The 14883-nt window shown below is 38.3% G+C and overlaps 1 pseudogene; it reads right to left on the bottom strand.

Moving 5' to 3' along the window:
• Window positions 1-8695: 8695 nt before the first annotated feature.
• LOC129927857 (dynein axonemal heavy chain 6-like) overlaps window positions 8696-14883 on the bottom strand; it is a 49451-nt pseudogene continuing 43263 nt past the window's right edge.

The following is a 14883-nucleotide window of genomic DNA, read 5'->3' as shown; positions in this document are numbered from 1 at the left end:
TGACTACCAGTAGCGGCCACTCCCGGCAACTCTAGTTGTCAAATGGTTAAATATTGACTCTATAGCTTGCCATGTTTGTGTTTCAGACGTCAATAAGATAAACTTCTTGCAGAAGTAATCTTTTTTGTAATTCTGGTCTTCGCTTTAAATGCTCTAAATTTTAAATTATCTCGAATTATGTAATTTGAGATCGATCTAAGTAAGAAGGAATACTAATAAAACAAATATTGATCAATAGTCTAGGCCAGGCCCTAGACTATGCTGACATAGTTTGAACGTAGAATTTGTGTACGCTATTAACTTACCCACATTTTAACATGTTCAGATGATTCGTTTAAAAATGTTTTTTCATTGAAAAAGTCATTGTGATAGATACATTTAGATACAGGAATTTAAGTTTGTAATGAACATATTGGTTTTCAGAATACGCACATAGATTACTTTGAGTGATCTTGCTCCTCGTCAGCAATGCAAATTACCTGGAACAAAAAGGTCTTTCAGAAGTACTGGATACACTATCTGGACAAGAATAGGAACATAAAAAAGGCAAAATATGAAAATACTTTTTAAAAAGCTTTTCAATGGTATGGGGAAGAACTCCACATTTCGCAACTATAAATTTCAATATTGTAAAAGGAAAGTTTCCCTTTCAGACCTTGCGATCTATGGGGCAGATGATGTTAAGGTCATCTGTTTCTATGGCCAACACTTAACGAGCAGGGTGTCATGAGGCCAGCACAATGACCAACCGCCTTTACTTTCCCAAATTAAGTCAGGTCACCATTAGATTTGGGTGGACCGAAATTCAAAATCCCAGTCTTCACCAAGATTCGGATCCAGGACCCAAGGTTTGGAAGCCAAGCGCTTAGCCAATCAGCCACCACGCCCCAGTACAAATTTGTTAATTTTGTTGTTATTGATTCATGTATTTTCTTCGCCAAGGAATAATTGTGCAAAAGTTTCACTCAACTTGATCCAATAATGAGAATGGGTGAAATGACATGTTCAAACTTTTTACAGACAAGATTTGGTATACGCTTTGTAAAAAACAGGTCTATTGTGTAAGTGATGTGGTTTTTTTTTAAGTTTCGGACACTTCTTTTGAAATGAAGATCATTCATTCCAGGCCAAACCTCATGCGTGACGTCGGGGGGATGACGTCATTGACGACGAGCATTGAAGTGCATATCACTCGAACAGGCGGCCACCAGGGGCGTAGCTAGGAATTTTCCATCGTTGGGCTTGACCTCTTTTGAGGCCTCTGTATTTTGCGTAATATTTTTTTTATGTAAAAAACACACTAATTTGGGTGCTTTCTCAAATGGGGGGGGGGCGTGGGGATTTTCAAATACTCCCCCCCCCCCCCCCACATTTTTTTGTACAAAGCTTATATCAACTCTGTCTGTTTGGTCAAAAAGTTTTGTAGTTTTTTTGTTCAAAAAGTATTTTTTTATGTGTTCTTGTTCATATATTAATTTTTAAGATGGGAATTTTAAGTCACTGTCCACTGAAGAAAAACCTAGATCAAAGTCAGCGCTATTGTGTCTCTAGTGCAGTGTTTCCCAAACACTTCGCACGTTCTGAGTATTTAGCGAAACTTTTCGCTTATTTGTTTTTCACTTGGTGGCCTTAATATGGATTGTGTATGTGTGTGTTTATATTGTTACGATCTTCTCTATCAGGCCTTTTGCAAACACTGCCAACAACACAACACATCTAAAACAACTTGACTACAAGAGCTTCAATAAACAAAGTGGCGGTTTAATGACAAATTACATCAACAACAGCCAATGAACACAATTGGCTACACTAACTGAAATGCTTTTCTTCACAACAGAACTGCCAAACTAATCCCTACAAGTCTCTCTAGCTCGTACAGCTACATCTTCGAGGACTCTCAAGGTACTGCACAGTTTTTCTCTTGCTGTCCTGTACTCAACTGTCCTTTCTTTACAGTTTAATAACACACTCTTACATAACACGCACAACAATAGGAGCTTTCTTACCAAGGGGAATAACTCTACACACAAACACATACACATCAACACAATGTCAACATCTCTAATTTTTTCTTTCTCTCTTTGTGTTTCTCTTCCTCTCTCTCTCGTCGTTTGGTATGCTTTGATTCTAGTATCCTCCCTTTGTTTCTACAAAACTGTATTTAAAAAAAAATTGATGATAGCATTAGGGGCACGAATATTTGTACAATGGGCTGAAGGTGACTAAAGATTCTCTCTTTCTCTCTTTAGGCACTGGAAAACATTGAAAAAAAAAAAACATAACAAAAACATAAAAATAACATTTTTAAAAAGCACCAAAAAAAAAAAAAAAAAAAAAACAACAATGTTACAAAAGACATTTAAAAAAACAACAACTAAAAAACAAAACAAAAAAAAAACGGACAGAAGCGAGGCTCACTACCCGATGTTCGCCTATCCGCTTCCACTAACATTTCTACCTAGGCGCCACCTTAAGGCCAGGGTGATCTGGAATTAACTCGGTGTCATTGAACCAGCTGTCTCTGCACCATTTGTCGTGGCGCCTTTATTGACCTCAACCTATCCCTTGGTTTGTTAGCCCGTTGGGGCACCACTCACGATCGCTCAACCGTCTTCCTCCATCCCTGACTATCCTTTCAGAGACAAGCCCCTCCCATTCTTTTATATTTATTTTCTAATCGCTTTCTCTGTCTGCCTCTTCTTTTTCCTGGTATTGTTCTCTGAATGAAGGACTTTGCAAGTACTGAGGACATAATGGTATTGCCATAATATATTTTTTAACAGTGGTCAGCAGGCCTTCATTAACCTATTATAATATCTTGAATTACTTTCCTACGCTCTTGCGCGCGCTCCATTGGCTTCCCGTGAAAGCGAGAATCGATTACAAGGTCGCCACACTTTGTCATCAGTGTATATATAACAATGAGATGCCCTTGTACCTTAGCGAACTGATTACTCCATATGTCCCCCAGAGAGCTCTGCGCTCAATGGACTCAACGCTTTTAGTAGTGCCACGTTTCTCCCTCAAAAGCTACGGTCTGCGTGCTTTTTCAGTTCACGGCCTACATTTTGTTTGTTAACAGCGCTTTATAAATAAAATTATTATTATTATTATTATTTCCGACCCAGTGCAGTCTTGCCAATGTTGACACTATTTTGACGAGAAACTCGTGCGCTAATGGACACACGCGATGGCTGTGTAGAAGCACGGAGATACTTTTGGGCTGTATAACACGTTGCGGGTTTGACTGCAGACACTTGGTACTAGATTGACACGTGATATGACGTAATTATCTTCCTTTTCGAAGTAACGTTTGTAATATGTAAGATAATTTTTATCGACCCAATCAAATGAAAATTGTTTGTCTAGAACTGACCATCTCAAGTAACTACTGTAACAATAACAATATAGATGCACGATATAGATACACATACGAACAACATTCGCACACGAAAAACACATACACACTCATAACCAGCGCTTTATAAATAGACTTCTATGAATTCTCGATGACAGAATGTTTATTTTAAATGAGGCCAAACATGGCGGGCTCCCTTTAATTATTGTTAACGAAAATCAAGTAAAAATAATTGGTATTGTTACGATCTTCTCTATCAGGCCTTCTGCAAACACTGCCCAACAGCACAACACATCTAAAACATCAACTTGACAACAAGAGCTTCAATAAACAAAGTGGTGGTTTATTTACAATTACATCAACAACAGCCAATAAACACAATTGGCTACGGTAACTTCAAATGCTTTGCTACACTACAGAACTGCCTAACTAATCACAAGTCTCTCTAGCTCGTACAGCTACATTTTCGAGGACTCACTTCGTAGCACACAGTCCTTTCTGCTTGCTGTCCTGGACTCTACTGTCCTTTCTAACACACTGTCTCTCGTCTGTAAAGGCTTTGTGGTCACATGACCATAACATTGGTCATATTGCGTGCATTAGTACTAATGTCCCTTGTTCACCAGCCCTTGACCTGTGTGATTGGCCTGAATCATGTGTGTCAGTAGGCCGCACAAACATTAACCCTTTCAGTCCGCCACTAGGGTTATAGCATTGCCCCCTTCTCAGATTTGTCCGTCCCGGACAAAATCTACCTCACGACATGGGCGTTGGAGGTTTATCGACGCAGGTGGGGGTCTATCAGTGGGAATGGCAGTGGGCCTGTATTGCCATCTCAATGGGGTCATCTGCATTGCTGCCTGTGTATGTCTTTTTCTCCTGCACCAGTTGGTCTTACTTTGGTTGAGAGGACGTCGTGCACGTTGCCTGGTCTTTCCGTCAGTCGCCGCTGATCGGAGCCTCGTGGCTAGTAGCGGAGCACTTGATGTCATGGCAGTGGGCATCAAGACCGTTGGTCTTACACGTTGCTTCAGCAGGCTTTCTCGATGCGCCGTAGGCCCCCAGGAGGCCCGGTTGTCAGACACGGCAAAATCTTCAAGCGTGTCTGGAAGACATGTCTGTGGGGCACGTGGGTAACGTACTGTGTGTAAAAGTCCATCTGCTGCACCACCATCAGCGCTTCTCTTGCTGATACTGGTATCAGGACAAACGTCGGTTTGGTCAAGACTTTGTTGGCAAGACTTCCGGTGCTCGTACTCTCCCTGCCAGGCGGCCCTGTCAGTACAGTACTTGCTGAACGCCTGGGTACAGGCAGGAATCACGTTGACTTGAGCAGATCTGTGCTCAGCGCTGTCACAACAAATGTCAGGATTCTTGTCGTAGGAGCCAAGCTTGCACGGCTCGCTATCACAGTCATAGACAGCGCTACCATCAACAGCTTCTCCGTTGAGTAACGGATTGTTTATACCTCTAGACATGGTAGCCATCTGGTCGTCAGTCTTGTTCATCACGGTATCAAACGTTTCATCAGTCTTGTTCAGCGATGTACTGGTACCTATCTGGTCTACTTTGGCACAGGTCTCTTTCTGAATGTCACCGTTGATCACCTTCTGGAAGCCAGCCAACATCTGTTCTTGAAAGGTGATCAAGAGCTCTACAACATCGGGTTCTAACTCGAACAGGTAGGTGCCCGGATCTTCACCATCGTCCAGCAAGGCTTGTCGAAGGCGTTCTTTAAGAGTTTCATGGTTTCTTTCAAAGCATTTCAGTCCACGACATCGAAGCTCTTGTTTCAATTCTTTTAGATCAAGTTCAGCAAGCAGTTTCACAGAAGCCATAAGAAATCCCACTTCAAGACACCAGTGTTACGATCTTCTCTATCAGGCCTTCTGCAAACACTGCCCAACAGCACAACACATCTAAAACATCAACTTGACAACAAGAGCTTCAATAAACAAAGTGGTGGTTTATTTACAATTACATCAACAACAGCCAATAAACACAATTGGCTACGGTAACTTCAAATGCTTTGCTACACTACAGAACTGCCTAACTAATCACAAGTCTCTCTAGCTCGTACAGCTACATTTTCGAGGACTCACTTCGTAGCACACAGTCCTTTCTGCTTGCTGTCCTGGACTCTACTGTCCTTTCTAACACACTGTCTCTCGTCTGTAAAGGCTTTGTGGTCACATGACCATAACATTGGTCATATTGCGTGCATTAGTACTAATGTCCCTTGTTCACCAGCCCTTGACCTGTGTGATTGGCCTGAATCATGTGTGTCAGTAGGCCGCACAAACATTAACCCTTTCAGTCCGCCACTAGGGTTATAGCAGTATTTTGGTAATTTTCAGCTCTTATTATGAAAAGATGACCATTATTAAATGTATTTTTTACATATTAATTTTTTTTTTCAATGTTATCATTAAGTAAAATACGTACAAAACATGTTGAACTATTTGAAACATGTAAAAACTAAAAATCGATTTTTTTCCCCAAAACTATCATTTTTGAGTGTTTCTCCTGCCCTTAAAGTGGCCAAGTAGACCCAGTTGCGAACTGCATATTTTGCCACAAAAAAGCAGGTTCTCTGGGGTCTAAGTTCTTTTTTTTTTTTTTTGCGTCGACTGCGCCTGTCTTATCTGATGAATTACAGACGTTACTTCAAAAGAAAATATAATTACGGCCTGTGAGAATACAGTTATGCTAGTTAATTAGTGATTTAGTATTTGCTAAGTCATAGCTTTTCCTGGCTGATTCAGACAACCCATTCCATGCTCTAGTAACACTATTGAAAAGGAGCACTAGTACACATTTGTCCTAGCATATGGAACAAGTAATGTGCTTTACCCATCTGTCTTTCTGAGTATTTTATTCTGTTCTGTTTTCAGACAAGATAATTTTTATCGACCCAATCAAATGAAAATTGTTTGTCTAGAACTGACCACCTCAAGTAACTACTGTAACAATAACAATATAGATGCAAATACGAACAAGATTCACACACGGAACACATACATACTTACAACCAGCGCTCTATAAGTTAGACTTCTATGTACGTCTCGATGACGTCAGATGACCTTTCGTGTTCCTTTTTTTTTTTTTACATTTTTATCATCACTGACATAGACTTTGCAGTGGAATAACATGATTGTAATAACCTTATTTAGAACACTATAATTTTTACATACGAATGACAAAACAGTTCATAACGATATAGTACACACACACACACACACGCTGACCTATTGTATGACTGTGCAGCTGGATGAGTCAACCTTGCCTGGTATTGGTAATGTAGCATTAATTTTTATTTTGGTCGCATGGACATATGGTCATTTTATTAGGATCAAGCTTCACTCCCCCCCCCCCCTATATTATTTTCGAGCTCTGCCAAGCGCATTAAATTAGATCCATTGATTTCTATTTCCAATAGACTTTTAGGCTAAAATGTCTGTAAAAGCTAAGAAACTTTTAAAAGGTAGATTTAATTGAAAAAATTATTTTGGGTAAGGATGATATTGGTAACAGGATTTTCTATTGGCACCGATAAAGGCAAACAACTGAAGACAAGACCTCACTGAATGTAGCAGGCCTATATATAGCTGGATAGTCCATAAATTAATGAAATTAAATTAACCATTTAAAAAATGTTCCACTTAATAAACAAACATGCTCAAGCCAACATATGTGAAACACAAACATATATATGCAATAAATATCACATTTATTATTGTGCATAGTGTGAGCTATGAAACTACGGATGGCTGCCTGGTCGTGGGATATTGTCTAGTGATATGTGGTCTCGAAAATCCCGGGTTCAAACCTTTCCTGGCATCCGTGGGAGTTTTGTTAATCCTCAATATAAAAATTAGGAAAGGTAAGATTTTAAACTGGAACCATGATTACACCTTCTTTTATGCAAAGACCGGAGGCCAAGCCGGGACACTCCATATTTCTATTATATTTATAGTATACCAGCCTTTAAATACAATAAGTTATGAGTCATGAATGCATCAATTCAAGTCTCTATACAGTATCCTGTTCACCAAGGCTAACGAGCCCCATCTCCCTGATGCTTACTAGTTTGTGCGGTCTATAATAATATTATCAGTGAGTCGACTTCTGTGTCATCTCCATCAAGTTGAATATTAATAGATATAAATATTTATTTATTATACTGTAGTAACTCCAGTGGCGGACCGAAAGGGTTAATGTGTGTGCGGCCTACTGATACACACGACTCAGGTCAATCACACAGGTCAACGGGTGTCGATAGACAAGGGACAGTACTGCTAGTTCACGCAAGTATGACCTGTGTTGTGGTCATGTGATCAAGAGCCTTCACGGCCGAGAGACACGGTGTGTAACAAGAGACAGATGAGTCCAGAACAGCAAGGCATAAGGACTGTGCTACCTTTGGTACATTCGAAAATGTAGCTGTACGAGCTAGAGAGACTTGTTAAGTTAGGCAGTTCTATTGTGTTAAAGCATTTGAATTTGATGTAGCCAATTGTGTTGAATTGGCTGTTGATGTAATTGTCATTAAACCGCCACTTTGTTACTAGAAGCTCTTGTTGTCAAGTTCTTGAGTTAGATGTGCTGTGTTTTGTAGTTGTGTTTGCAGAAGGCCTGGTAGAGAAGATCGTAACAATACTTTAAATGACCCGAGTATAATAAATATTTATACTTTAAATGACCAGTACTCATTGCGCTATACATTTAGTATCACACCCATAATTCTTGCACAGTTGATTTTCTACAGTTGAGGGCATGGTATGATACCCCACTAAGAACCAAACCGACTTCCACCGGACTCAAATATATGAGCCACACATGAATTAGACTGGTTGTCAAAGGCTATTTGAGATGTATGCCATTAGGAAGCAGATATAGGTAGTGGATTGCTTATATCCATTACCACTTCCAACAATTACAACTTTGCGGACCTTGAGAATAATTTATTGCTTAACTATGCAATGTGATTCTGACTGAATGAGAGTGGATTTGAATGCCTGGATCATATAATTTCAACTGTATAGATACATAGTCTCATATTATTTTCTTTCATGTGTCAAGAGAAGCTCAATGTATAAAAATTGTATTTTATTATGACTAAATAGAAATTTTTATAAAGTATTTTTTACTTCATTTTTATAGTGGTAAAAAATATAATTATCTTAAAGTAGTTAAAGACTTTATTTTAGTGATATGAACACAAGATGTTCTAGATAGTGATCAGAGAAGAAAGTTGCTCACTAACATATCTAACATTGTGTGAGCCTACAAACAAACAAACAGGAGAACAAACACAAAGTAATAACTAGAGAACCATTTGAAATGGACATTGTTTTTATTGTTAAATGCTTTACAACTTATCTGTAAGCAAAATTAATCAGAAATTTGACATAAGAGTGCTGCACCTTTGGCTATCCAGTAATCTTGTGTGTTGCTTGAAGGAAGGTGGACAGTTACAACAAAGTTAGTAGAATGTCCTGCCAAATAAACAAGGAAAGCAAAGTTAAAACAGTGGAGTTCAAATATTTATAGATCATACTATACACCTAGGGTGCAGCAGCTAAAAAAAACTTTTATTTTTTAATTATCTCTAAAATGTGAATATAATAGACCAGGGCAGAGGCTCCTAACATCATTGCATAAAGAATGTTACTGCCTATTATTATAAAACTACATCTATAGGGTTATTAAATCAAAGCCTGAAGCTATGGTCTTGGTTAGGAGATCTTGTCATCCACAAAGAAGCCCCTCACCTGGCAGCTGCTAATTCCAAAGGAATGACAAAAAAAAAAAGGATATATAATATTATAACGACAGCTGTACCAAACTCTACAGGCCTTTCCACCTCATCCTGGATTTAACTGTTTCCTATTGCCTTCACAATGAATCGTGAGACACTCAATCATGAATCATCTAGATTGACACCTTTGTTCTTAATATAGGGTTCTCAAAGACCTTCTAGAACAGGGGTCTCAAACAGGTGGCCATGTGGCCCGCGAAACAATTTTGTGTGGCCCGCGGCCACGTCCGCGAATTAAAAAAAAATTAGATAAAATTTACAATGACCACATATAAGCCGTGAAATGATTTACAACTGCACAAATCAGTAAATGAAGTGTCCGCCCACTGCAAGCGAAGATTCTGTGAAGACAAGCTTTGTTGTTAGCGAGATGATAGCAAAGGCATCACGACCATTCACTGAAAGCCAGATTGTAAAAAGAGTGTATGCTACAGGCGTGTGAAATTATCTGCCCCGAGAAAAAGAAACTCTTCGAAGGCATAAGTTTGTCTGCGAACACAGTTGCAAGCAGGATCTACACGCGACTTCAGGCATAACGTCGTTGGTCTGGTCTCTGCCAAACGCTCTCAGCTGAGTGGACAGAAACATGAGTGACGAGCCATCTGCAGTAGGTTTTTTTTTTTGTTTTTTTTTTTTTTTGGGGGGGGGGGGGGGGGAAACTACAGTTTCTGCTTTTTAATTAGTGACAGAGTCAACGTCAACTTATTTCAGCAAACTAAACTGCCTGTGCAAGTAATAAACTACACTAAATGTAATTAATAATTATAAAAACTTTATTTTAGCATTTAACTGCAGTGACAGTAGTGTTCGTAAAATTTAATGAAAAAACATTCCCTTTTAGTGGTGCGGCCCGCTGAATGGTTGTTACTTTCCACTGTGGCCCACATGCTGAAATGAGTTTGGGACCCCTGTTCTAGAAAGTGATTGATGATCATAAGACTATCATCATCAATTGCATATGTAGTATTCAGAATACAGATCATTCCTGAAGTGTCATCCCTCATCACAGTAGACCACTTACCTAGTTCTGGCCTGTGCTATCAGTGTCAGCTGATTGCACACACAATTACCCCAAAAGAATCAATAATAACAATATTCTAAAACACAAAAACACCCCTAGATGTCAGCCAATCTGTTTTGTATGCTGCAATCTTACACAAATAAAACACTTTTTAAATCTACTTAATATTAAAAACCAATCTATTGAATGGTCAAAGGTAATCTTAGAAATGTCATTGTGAACACATTTCATCATTAACCCTAATAAATTATTGCCTATTTTAGCCTTCTATTATAATATATAAATATAACTTTATGCTTATTATTTAAAATCAGAAAAAAAAAGTGTAAAATAAAATTAATTATGATGAAATAAGAACATAAAAAAATAGACATTAAAAGCAAGCAATTAAAAAATAAATGCTCAAAGCAGGCACTGAAGCCTGATCATAATTTTAAATTCAGTAATTTCTACTACTAAATGGTTGATTTTTTTTTTAAGTTTCTTATTTTTAGCATTTTGTTAACATCATTTCTCAAAATAGTACATCTCTTGTTTCAGTCAACATATAGGAAAGAATAGGAAACATGTCTAGCTTTCTATAAAGTACAGTTGGTCCAACCCATACTACATCAAAGAAAGCTTCTACTCAAACTTAAACAAACAAAGAAACCAGATAAGCCTACTATACCAGTATTGAAATACATAATCTGATTGGACAACCTGAAGTCATTTTCTGGGCAAACATGTCATCGGCCATTGTATAGAAGTAATGGCATATTGCTATTAGAAATACGCTCAGCTCATAATCATAACATAGGAGGCACGGTGGATGACTGGGGTCCAGGGTTCGAAACCTGGTGAAGACAGATTTTAATTTTTTGGGATCTTCTGGTGCCTCTAGTCCACCCAGCTCTAATGGGTACCTGACATTTGTTGGGGAAAAGTAAAGGCGGTTGGTTGTTGTGCTGGCCACATGACACCCATAGGCCACAGAAACAGATGACCTTTACATTATCTGCCCTATAGACCACAAGGTCTGAAAGATGAACTTTACCTTACTTTATAATCATAACATATACACTTTTTCAGTTTCCTTGAATGTATCCCAAGCAGTGGCATCAAATAGATCTATACCTAACTATTGTCAGGCAATCACAAAAACTATGTACTGAGCTGAGATCTGGACATATATTAAAACTAAGCTGTAAAGAAAATGGACAGCTTCAGGAAACCAATCATGTTAAACCAATGGATGTACTAAAGCTAAAAAAAAACAACAGAAAGCAAACAGGAACTTATCAAAAACCTCAAATACAATCTTTACACTGGAAAACCACTAGAAAGATCACATGCACTCTATATACTGTGACTAGCACAGCCAAAATGCAAACACAATTATTGATTTGATGAAACCAATGAATAAATCTGAGAGTTCCTGAAACACAAACAAGACGGCTAGAAGCCTTATAGTAATACTATGACATCTTATATCTCTCTGATGCAGGTCTATTCAACACACAGAGACTGAAGACTAAAATATTTCTGCATTAGAGATTTGCTATGGACTGATGCTTGCACCCTGAATGCCTCAAATGAAGCAGATTTTATCCCTGTACACATTTTCACAAACACAGTAGGCATGGAACCAGAAATGCTATGACCATAAACTGCCTGATGTCAGGTCATTGATTGATAGGTTGAGCAGTATGCACTTTGGATTGTCATCAACCTAGTCCTGAGTTCAAAGCCTGCCAGCTAGACGTTATGCAGGAGGAATGAGCCAAGAGGTACTAATCTTCATTTCTAAAGGAACATCCAAAATGTATAAAACAAAGAGTCAACATGTGATAATTTGTCCAGTTGGGGAGCACTGTAACAATATATGCTAATATAGATGATTAAACAAACTTGTGTTACACATGCTAGTGCAGCATTTGGTAGACTTCAAGAACAAGGAGGACCAAGGCGAGGACTCAGCATTAACAAAGCTGAAAGTCCACAGTTCTTCCCTCACTTTTATAAGCCATGGTCTCTATAGTCTTGACACATTCAATAGCTGAACTCTTTTTTGATCTTTGCCGCCTAAGAAAAATTTCACATGTAATAGTAAGATCCTATACATCTCAAATAAACAGTGTCCATACTTTTAAAAAAAAGTCCAAAACTCTGCTGGGCTGGGTATGTAGTAGGCATGACTTTAGTCAATTTCCTAAATGAATTTTTGAATGAATAGCTGTGGAAATGAGGATGTTCTCAACACAAAAATGATTGAGACATTCAGGAATCCTCTTCATATTCACAGAAAGACTAATTGTACTAGCTACAGAAACGATTGAACACAAAAATCTATCTTGACATTTAACCAATCTTGTTATGAACAGAAAAAAATGTTGTATATCTATATACAGAGTAAATCAGTGAGAGATGTACAAAGAACAAGTGAGAGCTAGATCTTAAAATAAACAAGTTAGGTCTTGGAGAAAATAAACCTGTGAGAGCTGTAGCAAGACTTAACCAGACATGCCCATGAAAGCTATGGTAGGAGTTAACAAAAGATAGAAAGTGTTTTGTGAGAACATTGATCCCAGCTGTAAAGAAATTTGTAACTTGTTACCTGTAGTGGAAAGTGTGCCAGCTCTTGCAGCTGTTTTGTAGAGTGGCGCTGGATAGAGAGATAAATCTGGTTCATAGTCTAGGCGAGGATCCATGTGCATGACAGGCAAACTGGATATCATTTAGAAACAAAGAATTAAAGATGACTCAATTTGTATAGAAATAATGAAAGCAGTAATTTTTTTTTTCTGATTTGTTCCCCTCAATATGACTATCAAAACAGAAAGTTGTTTCTTTTTTTTTATATTATGGTCGATTGATGGAGGTCATAAATAGTCCTACATGTTTCAAACTGCATAGTTCTTTTTACACTTTTATTAAGGTTAGCTTGAGGCTAGTGTCTTATGAAGAAAGCACAGATCTGATTTTTTAGAACTATTCTACTTGGGTCTGTGTCGCTGGTTCAGATTTTCATCTTCCAGGGAATGCATTTCTAAATTACATTGTCCTATGTAGTTGAGTTAATTTTTTTTTTTTCTTCAGGCTGAATTTTCTGTAGTGTGTATAAGAGTCATGTTCACATAAATTGTGATGAGACTAGGACACTCTTGGTTTCATTTCTGTCATCACTTTCTCTAAGTCTAACAATATTTGTTTGCATTATTTTGGATCTTCCATTTTGTCAGTCATTTTTTTTATAGTTGAAACATGTTTTCAAACTTGCTTTTTGAACTTCAACGAGCACTGAGAGATGACTTTACTTCAGTCAGTAGAAGACAGATGGCTTCTATTCAGTCAGTAGAAGACAGACAAATTCTATTCAGTCAGTAGAAGACAGATGGCTTCTATTCAGTCAGTAGAAGACAGATGACTTCTATTCAGTCAGTAAAAGTTAGATGGCTTTATTCAGTCAGTAGAAGTTAGATGGCTTCTATTCAGTCAGTAGAAGACAGATGGCTTCTATTCAGTCAGTAGAAGTTAGATGGCTTCTATTCAGTCAGTAGAAGTAAGATGACTTATATTCAGTTAATAGAAGACAGATGGCTTCTATTCAGTCAGTAGAAGTAAGATGACTTCAGTCAGTAGAAAACAGATGGCTTCTATTCAGTCAGTAGAAGTTAGATGGCTTCTATTCAATCAGTAGAAGTAAGTTGACTTCTATTCAGTCAGTAGAAGACAGATGGCTTCTATTCAGTCAGTAGAAGTTAGATGGCTTCTATTCAGTCAGTAGATGGCTGCCTGGTCGTGCAGTTTGCGCGCTGGACTGTCGTTCGGATTTATCGACGGTCGAGGGTTCAAACCCTGCCAGCTCCCATCCCCCATCGTCCTGCGGGAGGTTTGGACTAGAAAGTAAACTATCTTCAACTCAGAAGGAAAATTCGAAATATGTAAAACATTTTACAGTAGAAGACAGATGCCTCCTATTCAGTCAGTAAAAGACAGATGGCTCCTATTCAGTCAGTAGAAGACAGATGGCTCCTATTCAGTCAGTAGAAGACAGATGACTTCTATTCAGTCAGTAGAAGACTTATGACTTCTATTCAGTCAGTAGAAGACAGATGGCTTCTATTCAGTCAGTAGAAGACAGATGGCTTCTATTCAGACAGTAGAAAGGAGGAAAACTATCTTCAACTCAGAAGGAAAATTCGAAATATGTAAAACATTTTACGGTAGAAGACAGATGCCTCCTATTCAGTCAGTAGAAGTTAGATGGCTTGTATTCAGTCAGTAGAAGACAGATGGCTTCTATTCAGTCAGTAGAAGACAGATGACTTCTATTCAGTCAGTAGAAGACTTATGACTTCTATTCAGTCAGTAGAAGACTTATGACTTCTATTCAGTCAGTAGAAGACAGATGGCTTCTATTCAGTCAGTAGAAGACAGATGGCTTCTATTCAGACAGTAGAAAGGAGGAAAGAGTTACAGTTAAATATTGAATACAATGAAAAAGTAGATATTTGGGAAACATTTAAGTAAAGTAAAAATTTCCCCCTTTCCGACCATGTTTTCTACACTGGCAGACGATGTTAAGGTCATCTGTTTCTAAGCCAACGGTTAACGAGCAGGGTGTTATGTGGCCAGCACAACAACCAACGGCCTTTACTTTCCCCAGAGTTGGGTGTACCCAGGGGCGCCCTAAAAATCCTG

The sequence above is a fragment of the Biomphalaria glabrata genome, chromosome 8 (assembly GCF_947242115.1).
Source record: "Biomphalaria glabrata chromosome 8, xgBioGlab47.1, whole genome shotgun sequence".
Classification (NCBI taxonomy): Eukaryota; Metazoa; Mollusca; class Gastropoda; family Planorbidae; genus Biomphalaria; species Biomphalaria glabrata.
This window is presented reverse-complemented; position numbering and strand designations above follow the sequence as displayed.